Raw genomic sequence first — 18903 nt, forward strand, 5'->3', positions numbered from 1 at the left:
GTGTAAGACATATGAAATAATATAAATACTTCTATTAAGTTTTTGATGATGCAAATATTGATGATGCAAAATAATGATGTAATATTCATGTTCACGCAACACATTTACAGTGAGGGAGGCTGCGATAAATAAAGAATACTGTATAGTAAATTAGTGCAACTGGTGCATCGTGACCAAACAACACCAATATGGAATAGTAAGGTGGAAAACGGATAAGCAACGTGAACAAGGACGATTAAAAAAGAAAAAGCAATAATTAACGCCTAGCTATGGTGAAAATGTCTTGAAGACTGTGCACGCGCGCGCGTACACATCCGACAGCGCGCACTTGTGCACAGCGCGTCCCCGTTCCTCCATCTCCATCTCCTCCTCCTCCTTGTATTCCTCCTCCGAGCTGCTACTGGTGCTGATGCTGTTTGGTCACGTTTGCGCGGCGGCAGATGCACGAGCTGCTTTGCCGTTTTTCTTCACACCGGAGTGTCTTCAGTTACACTCGCAAAGGGTGAGTAAGATTCATTAATAATGCGCTTTTCAATGCAATTGTTCAGGGAAAGAATGAGTGCTGGTTGATCACCAGTCTCGGTCTCATAACGGCCTGTCGGTACCGGGATGGTGAACTAGCGCGCGGGTGAGTTATTCACGTTAAACAGGATGTTTACAGAGCGGCTCTGTTTGGAGAAACGCATGGAGAAGGCAGGGATTCAGTGTCCTTTTACTGACGTTTGTTTAAATCAAATCCTGCACAGAGAACATAGATGTATCATCTGCAGGCTTGAATTAAGATTTAATTAGGATTTGATCTGAAATTGTCATTGTCTGTAAGCAACACAATGGAAACGTGTTTGTGTGAGGCTGTAAAACAAAATCAGTATTTCTGCTTCAGTGTACTTCCTGCTGGACCCTAGTGAGCACTCAGGCTGATCATTCAAGTGTTGGCTTTAAGTGGTAGCTAATTCAACACTGGAGTCTGTGCTGTGCATGGATTATGCTCCACAGTGGCAGGAACTGACCAGATGGTTGCGTCATAGGTGCTTGCTGATACATACAGTGTGCATACTCTGGGATTTACTGCTCTTATTATTGCTAAGTTGTTGCATGGATACAGTGAATAAAAATACACTGTTTACTGTTTGGTAGGTTACATACACTGGCTTTAATTTTGTTTTTTATTTAACTGGTTAGATATTTTGTAGCGTCACTAGTACATTTATACTCTGCTATCTGCTGACTACAAGTTTTATGGATTGTTCTCATTTCTGATGCTGGAATCCTTAGAGGTCTTGAGCAAGTTTTTCTTAAAAAATGAGGTATATGTCAAAGAGACTAAAACGTGTTAGATGGTTGGAGTCATTTTTTTGTAGAAGATTACAGGACGGCGAAATTGAGAAATGTTTAAAGACTGGATCTGTTAAATGTTTGAAAATGTTGGTACATGGTAAGGGCTGAATTTGGTAGATGGTTAAAGAAAATTTGAAGTTGGTAATTGGAGAGAAAGAAGGTTAAATCCTTTGATATAGTGAAGGTTTTATTTTGGAAGATGTTAGAAAAACACTGGATTTGACAGATTTTTAAAAATCTGCCAAATGTCGTAGATGATTGTAGAATTTGATGAATTTAATAGATGTTTACTGAAGGTCTGATTCGCTAACTGATTAGAAAATGACTGGTTTTGAAAAATGGCTAGAGGAGGAGGGCTGAAATTAATAGATGGTTGCAGGATGGCTGGGTTTGATCAAAGGCTCCGAAAGATATAAATATGGTGGATAGTGAAGATGTGAGTTTGGTAGACACCAGATTTGAAAGATGTCCAATAGTATTAGTATATAGTTAAAGGATGGCTGGGTTAGATGGAAGTTTATTTGCTGAATTTGGTAGACAGTTACAGAAAGACAGAATGAAGTGGATAGTTAGACAAGGACTGAATGGAGAAGACTGTAAATAAAGCAATGATTCAAGCACTCTGAGTCTATTAGGTGACCTCTAACATCTATGAATGGGAACATTCCTTTTTGTGGTGGAAAATAACTTTCTTTCCAATGATCAGTATGAGAGGATGAGTTATTTATTTCTCTGACACATTTTTTGCAACATCTTAAATGTCTGCTCAGTGTTATTTCAAATGTCTTTGCCATTTAAAAAATAATATATTCCAAATGCTAGAAAGCATAGAATTCATTTTACTAAGGCTTTTTTAGTTGGATATCATAATTATGATGATTTTTAGGACACTGCCATTAACTCCACTTATCAGCTAATCGAAACTTTGAGAGGAGTCAGATGTGTTAGAGGAGCTCTATTATAAACTCATTAAACATCATTACAAATCACAGTTTCAGACATACACCATATGGTTAAAAGTATGTGGAAACCTGACCATCACACCCATATGTGCTTTTTAAACATCTCATTTCCAAACTTAGTCCTTCTTTGCTATCACCATAACCTCCACTCTTCTAGAATGGCTTTCCTCTAGATTTTGGAGTGTAAATGTGGAAATATAGCACTGGTGCAGAGTATTAGAGGGTTGTCCTTGTGCAAAAATACAAACGAGTGACAGCAACATGCAATAGGTTGAAGGGCACTAATATCAGTAAGATATTAGAACAATAGAGGCAATGCAATATATACGTGGTATTGACAAAAGTATGATAAAAGTGTTGCCAATGGCAATAGTGCAGTAGACCAGGTACTGCCTCCCCAGTCACAGGATATACAGTATATCTAACAGATCACGATTTGGGATGTGGTACAATCAGAGATTTGAAGCGTGAATGTGCCACTGACATAAAGTATCTGCAGCAATGATGTGATGCAACCATGTCAACATCTACCAGAGCCATGAAGGAATGCTGTGAAGAATTGAGAAATTGAAGCTGTTCTTAAAGTGAGCAGACAAATACTGGATGTCCTACTCTATATTAGTGTAGACTAGTGTTCCTAATAAAGTGTCTGGTGAGTGTATGTCAACAATGCAGCCACAATGCAGCCATAACAAACCCTCTTAACACAACTACAGATGCACCTGATATTGTGTTAGATACTGTATAGTTTCCCAAAGCTGAAATGTTGAATATGGGGGGAAAGAACAGGTTTGGTCAGACTGCAGTATACAGTATGTTAAGTAACTGACTTAATGAAGTCGTGTGCTGTCGCAAAATCATTCTATCTGGCACTTATTGACAGAATATTAAACAATTCATACAGTACTTTTCTAGTAAATATCAGGATAAAAAATCCTTCAGACCTACCCAAGGTACAATTGTTCCTTGTAATAATATATACTGACGATACTGGTATTTTTCTTGTATCTGCTACCACCTCTCTCTCTCTCTCTCTCTCTCTCTCTCTCTCTCGCTCTCTCTCTTTCTCTCTCTCTTGCTAATTTTACAGAAAAATTAACTCTAACTAAAAACCCAAGAAAACCACGTGGGTAGGTCAGGAAGAAGAGGAAGTGGAGAACTGGAGCCGACTGGATTGTTGTTATTGTATTGTTTTAGTTTATATACATATCTTTTCCTTGTGACTTTCCTTGGCTTTCATATTTATTTAAAGCTAACACGTCGTAGGAGTGTGTATGACAGTTGCTAACACTGTCAAAACGTTGGCTGCCCACACTGCTAATGTCAGAGTACAGTTTTGTTTTCTTAAATTAATTGGCTTTGATAATATAAACCAGTGGCTCAGTTCTGTTTTATCATGTGGTTGAATGCAGGTGGGTTTTTGGGTCCTTAGAGGTGCTCTTTAACATCAAGTTTCTTACCTTATATATGACTTTATCTATGTTGTTACTGTATCTATGCTGTGCATTTAGCAATGTTTATGAAAAATCCAGAATTTCCAGTGAAATCCCCTAACATAAAACTTCACCATAACAACAAACATCTACAAACACACACCTTGTGTGGCACGTCCACCAGACAGATTCCTGTGTAAGTTGTTACTATAGTAACGATAACACATTAGAACGTGCACATTTATTTAAACAGAACTATTGTCAGAGCCGCTGTTATAGAAAATTAATCGACACCATCTGACCAGTCAGAGTTGATGATTCAGTGACGCTGTGGTAGAAATTAACCTCATGCTCCATGGCTCAGAATTAAAGAAATAAATGGGTGGTAAAAGAAGTTCCCAAACCCCCCGCACAGTACTATTATGAGACTTCTACATTCGTAGACGTCTGGCGGTTCACTTAGACACTCGTCGTGTTGGTGCTGTCAGATGGTGTGAAGCTCCTGTTTCACTGTAGACTTTTTTAGCCAAATGATAGAATGCATAGAAAGGAAGTGGCAATGTGGCAGTGGATAAACTGCACAGTTTGGGGCAGCTTTTGCAGTCAATGAGCTTAGAGTTGGAGAATCAGTAAAGAGAGGCGTGTTATCCACAGTAGGCTGGCTGCATTGTGTTTGTTTGAGCTCGAAATCACTCCATGCTGCTTGGCATAGCTTCGAGGTGGCCATTAGTGGTACTCAGGAAAAACATGCTGAAAGATTTTAGCCTTCGTAGAGCATATGAGGGTTCGTAAGTGTAGAAGGACTGCTGTCTCTCTCTCTCTCTCTCTCTCTCTCTCTCTCACACACACACAAACACACACTGATGTCATATGTCATATAGTTTTTAATGGCTCTTGGTTGTTCTTGCAGATTTTCATTTACATTTACAGCATTTGGCAGACGCTTTTATCCAGAGCGACGTACAAAAGTGCTTAAGTCTCTATCATTGGATACATTAACTCTGGTTCACTAGGTTACATACTTAAGATACCAGTGTGTGTGTGCATGTGTGAGTGTGCATTTAAGCTAAAGGTTTCTCCTACATTCCTAGGACATTCATGAAATTTCATGCAGAGATTTATTTTAGGAAAATAACTATATATACCTCGGTTCTATAATCCCAGGATTGTATGTTCTCACGGTTCTCAGGGTTCTCAGAGACCTGTGTTCACTGGATTGTAATGGAATTATCTTTCCAGGGTTCAGAAGAACGTCCGGGAGCTATCATTTGAAGGTGTTTGTGCTTTTCAAATCCTCTATGTTTTCCAGAGATTTCTTAAGCTCCTGTATTCTCAAGGTTTTATGTTCCCAGAGTTTTATGTTGCAAGAATACTACATTTCCAGAATTTTGTATTTCTAATGCTTGATATTCTCAGGACCAGAACTTCTTAGGATCGTCAGGATTCTCAGAGCGCCATGTTCCCAAGGTTATCAGAAAAAGCGATATCAGATTGAACACAAATATTATTCCCCAGTTTTCCTGAAGGTAAAATGGCTCATGGCACAGGAAAAAAAAACATGCATTTGCATCAATATATAAATAACATTTTAAAAAAATATTTAAAAAAAAAGAAAAAAATATATATAATATATATGAAATAAATAAAATAAATATGAAAACATATTTCATGTATATATTAACAGACTGCTAGTTTGATTGTAAAAGCACAGTTATGTGCTGGACATTGTGGCTTAATATTTTCTTTCAGTGAATCAAACCTCGACTTAGATTCAGCAGCTTCTACAGCAAAACGCTGTACTGAAAGTTTAATTCAAACATATGATTAACTGCTTTTCCTGTGTACTGACTCATTAAGCTTGTGATAGGGAATTCACTTCTCTGCGAAATTGCCATCACACATCAACAGTTTAATTTATATGTAGCTTAGTTTTGACTGAGCTTGATAAATCAAAACAGATATTAAACACGCAAAATACTCAAACTTCATGAACTGAGGTTGTTACATGGTACATACACACTACATGCCGTGAGTTTCTCCATTCATACAGTAACAGTGCAGTTTGGGATAATTAACCTTTATGTGTATGATTTTGGGGGACAGATGATCTTAATGCTCCAAATAAACCTTTCTCTTTAGTCTTGAATGGTCACAAGGAAGCAGTGTTTCATACGTATGTGAATATATGAAACAATGTTAGTAGAATTAAGTTGCTTATTTGTTTTATTAATGCTCCTTAAGACAGAAATGGTTGAACAATTTGAATTCTGTGGGTTTGACTTTAGCCTATATGTCTTCTGTATATATCACATATATCAGTTCAGCCTAAATATGTGTGTGTGTATATTTTGGACCAGTGTTTCACTTGGAGAATCTAAATGTCGTGTTGGTCAGAAACATCAAAAGACATCATGTTCATAAAACATTCATAAAATGATAAAGGAGTGGCTTGAGACATCATGTGCCTGAAACACCCAGCCACTAAAAACTGGCTTGTAAATTAGCAATATGTTAACATTAGCTGTATTCTATTAAAATCTTAGTCAAAAGGAACTACAGCGATGTCCAGATCCAGACAGATCAACTGATAATACAGACTGAAAAATAATAGATAAGCATCAGAAAACAGCATGCGCTTGGCTCATAGATGTTTAAATCCCGAGTGACGATAACAATCAAAGAAAGCCATACAAAAAGCCAGAAAAGCACCAGGGACTACAAAGAGGAACTAGAAAGAATATAAAAGTTTAAAGCTCAGGTTTGTTACTCCCAAGCTGAAAAAGGGTCTTCAATAGATTTCAGGAATGGAAACATCCCAATAGTCCTCTGGTAGGAGAGATGATAGTAAGAGAAGATATCACCACCTGGGAGGGCCGTGTATATATATAGTGCACATCTCTATGTAGACCACTTAAACACCATCAAAAACATCACTTTCAAAGTGTCCCAGATTACTCTATATAGGCCACATGCCATCACTATTTCTACTACAGAAATATGGGCACACTATAGGCTGTATAAACACCAAATGCAGGCACATTTATCATCTATATACCATTGCCATAATCTATATACCATTTACTATACTGTATGCCATAAGGGGACATGGTGGATTAGTGCGTTTACTTCATACCTCCAGTGTTTGGGTTTCGGTTCCTGTCTCTGTCCTGTGTGTGGAGTTTGCATGTTCTCCCCATGCTCCTCATGGGTTTCCTCCAGGTACTCTAGTATCCTCTGTCAGACCAAAGACATTCGTGGTAGGTTGACTGGCATCACTAAATTGTCTCTAGTGTATGAGTGAGTGTGCGTGTGCGATTGTTGAGTGATTGATGTGATTGTCTCTTTTAATATCCCAGTGATGGATAAGTGATGGACTGTCCCTTGCCTTGTACCCAGAGTCCCCTGGGATAGGCTACAGGCTCCCTGTGACCCTGTGCCGGATAAGTGGTTCAGAAAATAAATGGATGGATGGATGGTTGATGGATGCCTTCACAAATCATTTTAATGTGGATGTGTCTGAAACCACATACTATATTCACTATAACAGCTACATGAACATCATGATTCCATCCACTACTTAATTTATTAGGTAACTCTGATAACCATCATCATCATCATCATCATGTCACTTTTGAATGTGTTTTCCTATTAAAAATATACACACCATAGTATACACAAACCATCCAATTTTAATGTCTTAAACAACACACAATATAGACCAACGAAATAGCATCACAAATGTCAGACCATTATCACAGCGATGTGCATTGTGTATTTGTTTCAAACCACATTCTGTATTCAGTGTACAATGTACATGAACACATTTTACCATTGTCACAGCCTTATCACTGCAACAGCAATGTAACATTATCAAAGTCTGATTCCAAACCACATCCTGGATTCATCCTATACAGGACACTTTATACATTATCTCTTACTTATGTTACGATGTTCTTCATATCTAAGAAAATGACAACATGCATATTTTTCTAGCCATTGTGTACACAACTAGTTCAGATGGTAGAGCATGCTTAATTTCAGGGTTGTGGTTTTGAGCCCCACATTGGGCGAGGGGAGCTTTATAGGAACTGGGAGCTAAGTGACTAAGATGTTGGACTATTGATTGGAAGGTTGTGAGTTCAAACCCAGATTCACCAAGCTCCCACTGCTGGACCCCTGAGCAAGGCCCTTAACCCACAATTGTATAAAATGAGATAAAAAGTAAGTTGCTCTGGATAAGGACATCTGCCAAATGCTGTAAATGTAAATGTGTACACTGAGAGCAAAAGCTCTCACCTGCAACTTGACTGCTCAGCTCTGCCTCGCCTGTAATTCAGTTCTGATAAAAGCATCTGCCGAATGAAGTAATGTAAATACATGTGTTTGTCAGAAACAGCTTCAGATGTGATCATATACATCATAAAAACACAACCTCAGGGAATCATCTTCCAGTCATGGCAATATGTAAGATTATTTAGAGCTCTACAGCAAACACAGCAGTTTAGGCAACAAAAACCCTGCAACACAGATTGCACACTGTATTATAATCATGGTGTAGTAAAAAAAATAAAAAAATCATACATTTCATACATTGATATCCTAAAGATTTGTAAATTTGCAGCTCGGCTCATGTTCAAATCTTATTCTGGATAATCTCACCTGGATACTGTACCGAAGAACTGTTGCTGTAATCATAAATGACCTGCCTTCTGTTCCTCCCAGCACTCTTCTTTCATAATCTTCTCAACATAATCATATTTTAAAACGATGTTAATATTCTTTGTTATTATTCTACAATTGTAATGATTTATAATTTGCTCTGACTCGCTTTAGAGACTGTAAACTCTCAAGGGTTCGTCCTCACATCAGAGATTTTTCTGTTGCCTTAAGGCATGCTTTTTAAGGATTCGAATCTACATCTGGATTTCTGTAAAGCTACATCCAAACAAATCTACAGCTGGATTTCTGTTAAGCTACATGCAGACAATATACATCTGGATTTCTGTAAAGTTGCATCCAGACAATATACATCTGGATTTCTGTAAAGCTACATCCAAAAAAAATCAACATCTGGATTCCTGTAAAGCTACATCCAGACAAATCTTCATCTGGATTTCAGTAAAACTGCATCCACACAATCTACAGTACATCTAGATTTCTGTAAAGCTACATTTAGATAAATCTACATCTGGATTTGAGTAAAGCTACATCCAGACAATATACATCTGGATTCCTTTAACGCTACATCCAGACAATATACATCTGGATTCCTGTAAAGCTACATCCAGACAATATACATCTGGATTCCTGTAAAGCTACATCCAGACAATCTACATCTGGATTCCTGTAAAGCTACATCCAGACAATATACATCTGGATTCCTATAAAGCAACATCCAGACAATATACATCTGGATTTCAGTAAAACTGCATCCAGACAATCTACATCTAGATTTCTGTAAAGCTACATTTAAATAAATCTACATCTGGATTTCAGTAAAGCTACATCCAGATAAATCTACATCTGGATTTCAGTAAAGCTACATCCAGACACTATACAAGTTTCCAGTAAATCTACATCCAGACAATATTCAAGTTTTCAATTCAAGTTTATTTGTATAGCGCTTTTTACAATGGACATTGTCTCAAAGCAGCGAATATACATCTGGATTTCTATACAGCTACATTCAGACAAAACTACATCTGGATTTCAGTAAAACTGCATCCAGACAATCTACATCTGGATTCCTGTAAAGCTACATCCAGACAATATACATCTGGATTCCTATAAAGCAACATCCAGACAATATACATCTGGATTCCTATAAAACTACATCCAGACAATATACATCTGGATTCCTGTAAAGCAACATCCAGACAATATACATCTGGATTCCTGTAAAGCTACATCCAGACAATATACATCTGGATTCCTGTAAAGCTACATCCAGACAATATACATCTGGATTCCTGTAAAGCTACATCCAGACAATATACATCTGGATTCCTATAAAGCAACATCCAGACAATATACATCTGGATTCCTGTAAAGCAACATCCAGACAATATACATCTGGATTCCTGTAAAGCTACATCCAGACAATATACATCTGGATTCCTATAAAGCAACATCCAGACAATATACATCTGGATTCCTATAAAACTACATCCCGACAATATACATCTGGATATCTATACAGCTACATCCAGACAATCTACATCTGGATTTCTATAAAGTTACATCCAGACAAACCTACATCTGGATTTCTGTTAAGCTACATCCAGGCAAATCTACATCTGAATGAACTGAATATACTGTACATGCTTGGGGTGCATCATTTTGCAAAGCTTCGTATCAGCACATTTTCTTACTACTTGTAAGTCCATGATAGTAGCAGCCCACATATGTAGCATTCAGATATAACTTCTAAAGAATACTTTTCCTGCAGCACTGCAGTATGTCTGGCCAGATTTTATAAGAAAAAAAAATACTGCACAACATAGCGACAGATGTTTCCCGAAGTTGCTCAATTCAGACATCCATGATGTCTCCTTGGACTAGTCAATCTCATAATTCTGTTCACTGAACAAGACATCCATGGAGGACAGACCTGTCACTCTGAATGCTAACAGTGTAGCATGGTAAGTGTTTATAAAAAGCTATACTGCGATCACATCTACACGGGCAGTCGACTAGGCAGACAGCTAACTAGCAGACACACACAACAGAATGCCTTACAGCATTTTTAGCAGTGCTTAATATATCAAAGAGGAGCCGAAATCGAGTTGTTGCTTGGGGAAACTGGTTATGTCGGCAGCGTTTGATGTTTTATTTATAACAGAATTTAAGTAGCAGATTAGCATTAAAATGTCTTGGTAACTGCAGACTATAACGACAAACTCTGAAGATTAAAGGAAAACTGGACCATGACACACAAAAAATTTGTTGATAATGAAATATTTGTGATGTTGCTTAGCAGGTTTTTGGCTACACGTTAGTTTACCAAGTAAACATAGGTTAAATATAGTCAAATTTATGTAGCATTTCGGTTTTGATAAAGATTATAATAAACCAAATATGATGAAATTTAGACTTTTATTTATTTAATTTTGTAATTTCTTATTATTATTACTATTATTATTTACAAATTTCATACTTAAAAAAAATTTATTATCTGCCAACAGAATATTAAGAATTTTAAGCTAAAAAATGAAAAGAATGACTGGAAAAAACATCTAATAATTTGAGATTTATTTTGTAGCTTGTCTTTGAACAGAAAATACTCAATGAATTTGATTACATAAACAACATATTTACTTTTCCTGCTGTATTTATATTATAGATACAGGTTTTATTGTGAGGTCCGTAAATAACAAACTCTATATTTTGCAGAAGTGTTTGATGATTTGAGTTTAGAAAGCTGATTTACTTGAGTACAGCCGGACAATTGAAGAGGCTAAAGAGATACTGCCTCACTCCGACATACACCACAGTCTGCAGCTAATCAAACGGCAAAAACACAACCTAAATTTTATACCATTTATTCCCGTAAACTTGAAGAATAGGTAGGTATTCATGGGACAAAAGTACACCCTCATTCATTCATTTCTATGATTTTTGTAATAATATATATAAAAAAACAATAAATAAAGACATTAAATGGAACAAGGGTGTACTTTCTTTTTCCCTGAGATGAAAGATAAACACATCTCAACATATATAAATATATCTCCATGAGCTACATTTATGTCTATTGGTAAATTTTATTCATCAATTTAGCTTCACTGACTTCTTTATCCTGTTGAGTTCATGGTTGACATAGATCCGATCCCCAAAACAATAAAAGGGCTGCAGGAATATGTCCTGAATGGGGTATCAGTCCATTCCAGGGCACCATGCATACACAACACATTCACACTTATAGTCTTTATAGTCAATCCAGTTCCCAGCATGTTTTTGGACATTGGAAGGAAACCAGAGAACACAGAGGAAACTCACACAGACATGAGGAAAATATGGAGAAGCTCCACACAGACTGTAACCTGAGCTCAAGATCAAACCACAGAGCTGTGAGAAACAAAGCGACTTATTGCACCATCAGTGTGGTTATCAGAGGATATCAAATATATAATGCCCACTTCCACTCTTTCCTAAAGCCTTGAGTCATATCTATCATTATTGTTGTGATGGCTGTTGTATTTAATGTCTCTGATTCACCCACTCGCTGTGTTTGCCAAGTGATTTCCTAGTGTCACAGACCATTAAGTCTTGGAGGCCACTGACTAAGCGATTGGCAGATATGCATTTGTGACTTAAAGCAAAATGCTGTTAATGATACGGTCCATTTCTGTCCTTGTGATCAAAAATAAATAAATAAAAGAAATTCATAAATAAAGTAAACAAAGGCATTTCTTTTCTAGTATGGCATGCAGCCAGATTTCAACTCGGGTGTATCTTCACAAACCATCTGCTACTGTATGTCTGAATACAAACATAAATCTCTAATTCTTCTTCCTCCGCATTCTGTAGAGGCCATTATTTGTAGAGTTCTGTTCCACACATAATGATTGCCCCTGAAATGTCACCTAAATGAATAGTTAGAAGAAATTTCTATTGTAAAGTGTTTTAAAAAGAGTTCGGTTTTAACTCACTGAATCAAAAAGCTTCACCTGGCCTGTTGGTTCTAGTGTCATGCTGCTCTCAGTAATTTCAGCTCAAGTGGATGGAGAGATAATAAGATTGGAAAAAAAAGTGTCGCAAATTCAATATTTGAAAGCTGTATTCTCATTAGACTTCTTTTGAGTTGAGAACATTTGGCTCAGGTTAATGTACACTGGAGTTCTGCAGGTGATGAGAAAGGTCAGAGGATGAATGGCTAGACTGAGTCGAGCTGACCGGAAAGCTAATGTAACTCTAATAACCATTCTTTACAACTGAAATATGCAGAAGGTCTTCTCAGAACATGTCACACCTCAGACCTTCAGGTTGATGGGCTACACCAGCAGAAGAACACATTGGGCTTCGCTTCTCTCAGTCACAAACAGGAAGCTGCTGCTGCAGTGGGTGCAGACAGCTGAACTGTTGAAGATGGTGTGATTGAATCTCGATTTCAGATGGTAGGGTCAGAATCTGGTGCTAATAACATGAATCCATGGACCCAGTCTGCCTTGTGTTAACAGTCCAGGCTGGTGGGGGTGCTGTAAAGGTGTGGGGAATTCTATAACTTTCAATAAACATTCTATACCATTCTATACCTCATCCAATTGCTGCTATAACATAAGTATATATAAATATAGCAAAAACCCTTATTGTTTATAAACCTAAAGATGTGGACAAATCTACATCTGGATTTCAGTAAAGCTACTGTACATCCAAAAAAATCAACATCTGGATTTCTATAAAGCTACATTCAGATAAATCTACATCTGGATTCCTGTAAAGCTGCATCCAGACAAATTTACATCTGTATTTCTATAAAGCTACATTCAGACAAATCTACATCTGGATTTCTGTAAAGCTACATCCAGACAAATCTACGTCTGGATTAACAGTCCAGGCTGGTGGTGGTGCTGTAAAGGTGTGAGGAATTCCATAACTTTCAATAGAAATTCTATACCATTCTATACCTCATCCAACTGCTGCTATAACCTATAACACAAGTATATATATATATATATTTAGCAAAAACCCTCACAATGTACTTTATAATATACACACAGTGTGCACACTGGTCGGTGTTATTTTGTGTATTTGTCCGGTAGTGATTTGTATTGTCTGTCTGCACTAGGTTGCACACGATGCACTTTAAGTCCTTAGCTGTGTTGTTCTATGTAGCACCATGGTCCTGGAGAAGTGTTGTCTCATGTACTGCGTCAGCTATATATGTTTGAAATGGCAATTAAAGCTCCTCGACTTGACTTGACTTGACCTCAATGACGACCTGTTTTCTTGTCACACATATTAGGCCCGTTAATACCAAACAAACATCACTTGTATAAAACATCCTGAGTGAGTATGGTAGCTGCTCACCTGCATCCTTTTCTTTAGGGATTCCTTTAAGGATTAGCTAAAAAAGTTGCAAATGTTAAGATTAAATCTCCAATGACATTTTCCAAAGCATTTAGTCGAAACTCTTTCAGCAGTAACGCAACGAACCAGCCGTTATGAGCCGTGTGCAAATCAACTACATAATATATTCTGACAGATTCAGTGATTTATCTCTGTAAATGTAAATGGAGAAAATGCAATTATTCAGAATAATAACATTTCTGTCAGCATTTCAGATCTGGTTATGACAAATATGAAAAAATTGGCTTTAGTATGAGTTGCAGTTGTGGTTATTAATTATGATGTGCAATTATGATTTATGATAATAAATGATCGTTTCCGATTAAATGAAGCGAGTTCTCCCTATGGAGCATTTATTTCCCTAGAATTGTTATTTAACTATTTATATTTATATGTAACAAGTACACTGAAATGAGAATGTTTAAATATACATGTGCATTTTTTATGTGGAACATGAACATACTTGAACGTACCTGATTTTATCTTATTTTGTTCTTTCCGAGTCTTACGTTGTCATTGCCGAATCCTTGGCTCAAATGAACAGATATAAAGATTTTCATTGTAATTCAATGCTAATCTTTAGAGCTATCACTGTAGATAAAAGTACTAGCTACTTCAGATGGGAGTGTATGGGTATTTTGGATGAGCTAGTGCGTGTTGTTTGCCAGTGCATGGCTTTCAAAATAACACTCACACACACAAACAGGCACACACTTTATGTTTATGGAGCATTTGGGCAGCATCCATGGATTGCATTATTAGTGACTATTGCTTCATGAATAGCAGTATGCAGAATGATTGAGTGAATGAGGCTCGGCTAGACATTCTGAAGTGGCTCAGGAAGTGTGTGTGTGTGTGTGTGTGTGTGTGTGTGTGTGCATACTTGATTGCTGAGAATGACTGACAGCTGATATAATTAGCTTGGAGTGAGAACACCTGCGATCCACAAGATTGCAGTCGTTTGGTAAAAGTCAACAGGGCATCATCATCTTTGTAATCGGGCCAAAGACTCTCGGCAGCTGTACAAGATGCTGCACTTTTGGCTATGATGTATGAATCGTAAAGTAATACTCCTTAACACACTCAACTCCCTCCTTGGAGTGCACGGGTATCTAGCAGAGCTTTTAAACAGCAAAGATTGTCTCAAGTACTGCAACAAAAAAAAAGGCTGTACTTAAATTACTTTAAATTGTTGATGCGTCTCAGTCGGTATTTGGCAAAGTCTTCTCTGGATAAAATAACACAGCCGAGCGTCTTCTGGTAATGTCTGAAAGGTTGGATTCAATTCTAGTGAATCGCTTCTAGATTTTAAGCCTCTTTTTATTTTTATGTTTGTGGACATGGATTGTGGTTGCATACAGACTGCAGGAGCAGAGAAATCAAAGCCAGATCAAAGACTGAGCTTAGTCACATAAGGGCTTGTTATGGCAACAGAGAGTGTATTATGGGCCAGAAGTGACCCGATGGTAAACAGCCGGTCTTTAACTTTTTTTTAATGGCATTTCAAATCTGGGCCAATAGCATCCCAAATGCAACCAATGTTTGTGTGGCATTTCAATTTTGGGCTGAAAATGTCCCAGCTGTACACTCTACTCTGAAATACGGTCTCATCACGACAATGATTTTGCAGCCAGAATGGGATATAGATAGAGCCAGATGAACGGGTAAGTGTGGGTCATTATTGGACCATCACTCATTTGCTATCAGGGGTTCAAATCCAGAGACTGCGCTTGTGTTTCCTCAGTGAGTTTTGTGTTGGCTTGGGTACAGGTTTGGAGCCATTATCTGGTTAAAGGAGCAGAATGTGAACCTCTGAACCTCACCTTCAGCACACGAGTCCATTACGCTCGGTGAAATTCAGGTGCTACATTCAGGTGACTACAAAAATAATCATGATGCTTCTATTCAATCAATAATAAATGAAAGGTATTTACATGGATAAATGTAAACGTGTTTGTGTGTGTGTGCAGGATTGTTAGGACCATGCATCGTCCTTCTATTTCTCAGCACTGTGAAGGTGAGCACTGTCCTCCCACACTCATCTCCTCTGAGGGAGGCTTATTATATTCATGCTCCTCGCTGTAACACACAGATTCTCAGCACTACTGACACCACTTATCTGTATGGAAAGCACTGCGGATCTACAGAGTTATACATTTGCAGGTGTTGTGTTGGTTATTTGTCTTTAGATTTACTGTTATATACAGAATGCTGCTTCGATGTTTATCTTTCGTCTTTGTTTTCTTTATGTCTTTTGGTCTGTTGGAAAGAATAGAGAGCATTAATAGTGTACAAGTCATCAGGATAAAGCAGAGAAAGTAAATCATTCGACATAACTGGCTTTTCTTTCAGATTCCAGACACTGGTTTATATTTCTTTATATTTAGCTTCTAGTCTTAAAGCCTTCCGAAGAATTTCAAGTGTGGCCTCTGTGTCTGTCAGTCTCAGTGAAGGAGGTGTGGCCTCTGTGTCTGTCAGTCTCAGTGAAGGAGGTGTGGCCTCTGTGTCTGTCAGTCTCAGTGAAGGAGGTGTGGCCTCTGTGTCTGTCAGTCTCAGTGAAGGAGGTGTGGCCTCTGTGTCTGTCAGTCTCAGTGAAGGAGGTGTGGCCTCTGTGTCTGTCAGTCTCAGTGAAGGAGGTGTGGCCTCTGTGTCTGTCAGGTCTGTCAGTGTTATTGAAGGAGGTGTGGCCTCTGTGTCTGTCAGGTCTGTCAGTGTTATTGAAGGAGGTGTGGCCTCTGCCTGTCTGTCTCAGTGAAGGAGGTGTGGCCTCTGCCTGTCTGTCTCAGTGAAGGAGACATTGCTTCTGTTGTTTTCAGCCACTGAAGCATGTCGTCGCTGTCGGGCAGAATCCTCGTATCTCCAAAACCGTTATTTTTCAGGAACTTAAAAAAACGCCGTACCTTATCTGCAGTGCACAGGGTTTAGTCCGCGTTGCAGTGGATTGTCTTGCGCTAAATTCCTGTCCACAGACGAGCACCAGAACTAGCGGGGGTCAAGATATTTTTTTCTTTGAGCCCAGTGTTTTGAAGACATTTACCTCAGAAGACGTGTTGATTCGTTGCGACTCTTATTGAGGAGAAATATGCCGCGAATCTCTCCCAGGGAGTGAGGAAGAGGTGGACAGTTGAAGTGTCCAATGGAGTTATGAGATTTGCGCTCAAGCTTTTTTCAAGACTTTAGATTGGTTAATAACTTGTAAAAATAACAGACCCACGTGGACATTGGAATTGAAATTTGGACATACGAGGTTTCCGCACTACAGCGACGATGTGTGGCCTCTGTTTTTGTCAGTCTTAGTGAAGATGCTGTGGCCTCTATATCTGTTAGAATCAGTAAAAGTGGTGTGGACTCTATATGCCAGTACCAGTGAAAGAGGCGTGGCCTCTAGGTCTGTCAGAACTAGGGTTGGGAACCGAGAACCGGTTCTTATTCAGAACCGGTTCTGTTTTTAAACAGGAACCGGAACTGCGCAGAATTTTCAAGTTTCGTTTCCAAACGCGCTGGGAGAGGTCACTTTAAATAGCCATGTCTTACCTCATGAATATGAATTGTTTTACAGTCACGCAACCAAATTAACGCAGCTAACCATAGAAATCAGTCACTCGCGCTGCTGTGCTGAGGTACGCTTTGTGTTAAACATGTCTAAAAAAAGTCTAAAGTGTGGATCCATTTCCAAAGCTACAACAATGAAGCACTGAACCCACTGAGAGTGTTTTCTCCACAGCTGGAGATACAATAAGCCAGGAAAGGTCTCGACTTCTCCCAGAGAAAGCAAACGTTAATTTTTCTTCAGAAAAATTGCTAACTGTTTTGCTAAGTTGTAATTTTGGATGTTAAATTTGATGTTGATGATGTTATTGATGATGATGTTAAATTTAACAAATGATGTTAAATTTAAATTGTTATGAATTGAAATGCTCTGTTTAAAATATTTAAAGAGTGATTAATAAACACAAATGGAATTGTTTAAGTATTGTGCATTATTTTTCACCTTTCTTTTATTATGGAATCGGAATCAGAACCGGGAATCGTAAGGCAGAAAAGAAATTTCTTTTGATACCGAACCCTAGTCAGAACCAGTGAAAGAGGCGTGGCCTCTATTTGTCAGCACCAGTGAAAGAGGCAACTCTTTGTTTCATAGTCCCCTAGTTCATGGCTCCAGCCCCCTTATTTCCTAGTATTCGTTTTTAGTTATATGTGCTATATCAGAAATTGCTCTTGCTCACTCCTTCACTATTTACTAGATGTTCACAATGTCTGTCTATTTAGTAGATAGCACAATGTGTACGCCGTCAGTTAAGGAGATAACACGTAGTAGTGAGGAAACATCATTGTGGACCATCATTATATAAACAATTTAAATGTTACAGATTGCTTAGCAACCCGAATTTAGGAATATTATATGCGAATACTATATTAAATACAACAATACCAAGCAGCTGTTGGCTTTAGTGGTTGTTAAAGAACAATATTTATGCACATTTATATGTGAAGATGGTTGCTCAGTAATTACGCTGATAAGTACATTTCCAGCTAAAGAAATCATTATGCCTGTGGTACTTAGTGAAGAGGCGCTGGATTCACAATGCTGGATTTACAGTGCATTACGAGTAATGATATATAGGACTGTCTATGGACATTTGTCTATTTGTCCTCTGAGAATTTGGACAACGCAATGAAATAGTCAATGCTGCTGCTGCAAATGTCGACTGAAGATAAACTGTCATGCCACTGTGTGAAAGAAATGAATATTGGATCAATTAATATAGGAGAGACATTTGCACACAAGAGAACATTAAAGGTCAAAACAGATGCTGACATGACACGTGGCCGTTAAGTCTGGGACAAAGTAAACATGGCAATCAAACAATTGGCGGAGCTTAACACATCATTAACGGTGCCCACATAACAACCCCGATAAACTAAGAAGCTCTCTGAAAATGTTTTTGAAATAATTTTCAAAAAATTTATTAATTAAAACTCAGCAATTTAGTAATAAAAAATAGTGTGTTGTACTGTATGAGAATGTAAGCCAAATAATATTTGTATTATATTAAAACTATTATAAAAAATTGGATGACTTCAAGTGTGTGTGTGTGTGT

At 37.9% G+C, this 18903-nt stretch overlaps 1 protein-coding gene across 2 annotated transcripts in view; it reads left to right on the top strand.

The window, feature by feature from the left end:
- The first annotated feature begins 394 nt into the window (after window positions 1-394).
- fut8b (fucosyltransferase 8b (alpha (1,6) fucosyltransferase)) overlaps window positions 395-18903 on the top strand; it is a 118966-nt gene continuing 100457 nt past the window's right edge. For both annotated transcript variants that reach the window (XM_060864982.1, XM_060864983.1), the window contains exon 1: window positions 395-502. The gene's annotated coding sequence lies outside the window, so the exon portion shown is untranslated. The remainder of the gene's footprint in view (window positions 503-18903) is intronic.

The sequence above is a fragment of the Tachysurus vachellii genome, chromosome 3 (assembly GCF_030014155.1).
Source record: "Tachysurus vachellii isolate PV-2020 chromosome 3, HZAU_Pvac_v1, whole genome shotgun sequence".
Taxonomy (NCBI): domain Eukaryota; kingdom Metazoa; phylum Chordata; class Actinopteri; order Siluriformes; family Bagridae; genus Tachysurus; species Tachysurus vachellii.